The sequence below is a fragment of the Tigriopus californicus genome, chromosome 4, assembly GCF_007210705.1.
Source record: "Tigriopus californicus strain San Diego chromosome 4, Tcal_SD_v2.1, whole genome shotgun sequence".
NCBI classification, from domain to species: domain Eukaryota; kingdom Metazoa; phylum Arthropoda; class Copepoda; order Harpacticoida; family Harpacticidae; genus Tigriopus; species Tigriopus californicus.
In genome coordinates, this window is record NC_081443.1 from 11,102,130 (window position 1) to 11,105,308 (window position 3,179).

Consider the following 3,179-nt stretch of genomic DNA (forward strand, 5'->3'; position numbering starts at 1 on the left):
AAACTGTTGGTTTTTGGCTGATACCAAATAAACATTCCTTGTACCTAGTGGTTTAGCGCAGTTTCCTAACATGAGAGCGGTCCCCAGTTCGGTTCTCCTCCCCGACCTTTCTCAAGGAAACTTTTGGACGGTAACCACGCCCACAGAGAGAATCAATCTGATACGGACTAGAACACTTTATTCCTTTATCGGAATTATATACGGATGATGTGATGGCTAGCTTCGCTGGCCGGGCGAGGTTCACCCCTCCGACCCTAGCACCCAAAACACAAAACAAACAAGAAGTTAGTGTGAATGGCTTATGTCAAAATGTTTTGCTGGCAACATCTCTTGAAGGGAAGTTATCAGGGAACATTGTAACAAAGTTTCAAGTCAAACAATATATAAATTTGTTATGCAACTATGACTCTAACTTCTTAATGTCATACCCACCCATTATAGACTCCATTTTTTTATGAACATACGTATACGGCATTTTCCTTTAACCCATTTGGACAATGTCAAATACCTGACAGATGGATCGAAAAAAATCAAGATCGTCTAGTGCTGAATTAGGTTTTATTGGCTTGTTTTTTTTCATTTCTCAATCTAAGTTTTTTACAGAAAGAAAACATACTTGGTACTTTCTTATGTGAAATTGAGCATCTTGAGATAGTTATTTTACCTTTTAGCAACTTATGTTCTCCAACTTGATTACTACGATTGTCGACTTAATATGTTGCTAGTTCTGTCATTAAATTCGTTTTTTGAGCAATTTGTTCCTCTTGATGCAAGAGTCTTGGTTCAACTCGATGATCTAACGTTATGAGAGAACGGAAGTGATGTAGTTTGTCTCTTATAAGTATCCATGATTAAGCCAACGAAACCTTTCCTTCTTTAGAGTAAGTTCACAGGGTGGACCATTTAAATCTGCCGCCATTTTGAAGCTCCGTAACTTGTTCTTGGTTCGTCAAACAAACTCATGAACCCAGTTCAAGCAACATGATTTGGCTCTTTAAGATTAAGTTTTGAGCAATCAATGTCACTTAAATTTATTATTTGACGAACCAATCACGAGTTATGGAGCTTCAAAGATTTAGATGGCCCACTTTGTAGTTACCAAGAAGTTTTGTTATTGAAAACCAAAAACAGAACAAAGAAAAAGACTGATTACCCTGCTTGTACCTCCATTTGGTCGCCACCCAAACCGAATTTAACTTGGTCCTGAGTTTGAATGTGCCTCCAAAACCTTCCATGATAGTTTCCTTGGAAATTAAAATAAACTTTCAAAAATTGGAGCTGCTCTTGAGTTATATATCATTTAAAGACTCATATTTATTTGCATATTTAACGTCGTTCTGCACCTGATACAAAACATCTGGATATATCGTCAATTTGACCGATCCCAATACAAGCAAGTGCATTCAATGTACAGTGCTAATCCATTTGGAAAGTTTCTTCCAAGTCATCATGGGTTCTGAAAATTCTGTCTGTTAATTTGTAAAACTCAAACTCATTTTTTTACTGACACACATTGTTATGCTTTCAGGGTCTTCTTCGATTTGCAATCAAGCTGGAACCCCGACCGTTGTTAGGTCAAAATATTGCGGAGATAAGTTGAATGACTTCACCGGGGCAGATCAGCATGTTCCAATTTGCGGTAACTCGTGTAAACATTGGTTAAGTGATGCATTTCAGATTGCTCTCCTCCGTTTCTCGTGCAAATATTTACCAACAAGTTGTCTGATGCCACTGACGATCCCACTTCTGAGGATCCTAATGAAAAGTACAGCAGAGGTAAGAAATATTTCTTCAGTTGTCATATCATTGAATCTTTGTTAAGAACCATTGGAAATTGTGCAAAATGTTCTATTTGGAAAATGACAGCGTCAATTCCAATCAACCCATGTCGTCCTCGTTAAAAATATTCTCTGTCGTAAACACAATGACGCCTAACTCATTCATCATTTGCTTGATCAAGGCCATGGTAATCAGTGTACTAGTTTAGTTTCCACTGGTTTTTGGTTCTTTAAGGAAAGGCCATGAACTGCTTTTTAAGTCTCTTATAGAGTGCTTCATGGATAGACCCACATCAATTGATCCAACTTTTTCTTGTTCCAGGTTTGTGCTTTGAATATGTTCAGATTCCTTGCAATTAAAACACATGCTCATGTCAGGACAGTGCAGACTCCGTGGGTCTATTTTCCAAACTACAATTCACACAAATTATTACAATGCTGTCTTTGTATAGGTTTGAATATGTTGGTTTTATTTGTTATCAGTAGCACTCTACAAGGAAAAATATAAAGATAAATGAAGCTTGTCTCATTAATCCAAAGACTCTTTAAATGCCGTCAAATGAGCGTCATCACTTGTCCTCGGAAAAAGTCTAACCTATTTTTTACAGACAACCGATTCCGTTTAAGAGGTTGCGCGAGCGAACTGAGTTACTATAATTCGACTATACTTCCATTGAATCCGATCCTTCCACTGAGGAAAATCGTAATTGTATGATGGGGAGGGGTTGCTATATGACCACAATTACTAGCTGCGGCACCGTATTGGTAGAGTATCAGGTTTCCAATTAGCAAATCCTGGTTCAAACCCAGGCTTGCCGAGTCCAAGCTTCTTTGCAACATTTAAATTACAGCATAAGTTGCTGCCTCAAGAGCTTAAACGGGCGAAAGTGAGATCATTCCTGAGGGTGAAGTAATACTTATTGTCCCAAGTTGTTTGTGATGAAGGAGCTCAAAACGCCCATATACCGTTAGAAAACTCTTATCCTTTCATACTTAATACAAGTCTATTGTTCAACCGCATTTAGAATATGCTTCCCCAATCTGGGCGCCAATGAATGTAGGGGGGCTGAATAAGATAGAAAAAATACAAAGAAGTTTTACAAAATATATTGCAGGAATGTCCCACTTAAGCTATTGGGAAAGACTTCAATCCCTTGAATTATATAGTATTCAGCGTAGGTACGAACGCTACCTAATCCTTTATGTTTTTAAATGTCTCCATGCACTTTGTCCTAACCCGGGAATGAAGTATAACGTAAGTGACAGACGAGGCATCACGTGTGAAATCAAATTTAATTTCAACCCATCAGATAAAAAGTTGGTGAAGACCTTAAAATCCTGTTTTGTACTAAACCGAGCACCCACCCTTTATAATCTGCTACCATGCTCACTTCGACGATT